The sequence below is a fragment of the Myotis brandtii genome, unplaced genomic scaffold (genome assembly GCF_000412655.1).
Source record: "Myotis brandtii unplaced genomic scaffold, ASM41265v1 scaffold932, whole genome shotgun sequence".
Classification (NCBI taxonomy): Eukaryota; Metazoa; Chordata; class Mammalia; order Chiroptera; family Vespertilionidae; genus Myotis; species Myotis brandtii.
This window is the reverse complement of record NW_005371846.1, coordinates 139,632-139,927: the sequence shown is the minus strand read 5'-3', so window position 1 is coordinate 139,927 and position 296 is coordinate 139,632. Positions and strand designations below refer to the sequence as shown.

General features: G+C 69.6%; 1 protein-coding gene across 1 annotated transcript in view; it reads right to left on the bottom strand.

Moving 5' to 3' along the window:
* The window catches only part of ALPK1 (alpha-kinase 1), an 80,242-nt gene that overhangs the window by 16,006 nt on the left and 63,940 nt on the right, over positions 1–296 (bottom strand). The window lies entirely within an intron of this gene.

The following is a 296-nucleotide window of genomic DNA, read 5'->3' as shown; positions in this document are numbered from 1 at the left end:
CAGACGGACTGCACCAGGACCCGGTCGCTCTCGTGTCTGTACAGCCAGGAGCCTGCGGTAAAGGAGGCCTCGAATCAGGACAGGGACGCGTGAAACCCCACTGTCCATGGAGGCCCCGTGGCCCTCGGGACACAGATGGAGAGGCACCCTCGTCTGCCGTGGAGGGAGGCCCAGGAACCGCTCCTCCCTTGCCACCTCCCCCTCCGTCCCCTCTGAGAGCGGCACGTTCTCTGCGGGACCCACTTCCCGGCTCCGAGGGGACCGGCTGCCTCCCCCCCCCGGGCCTCAGCGCCCTC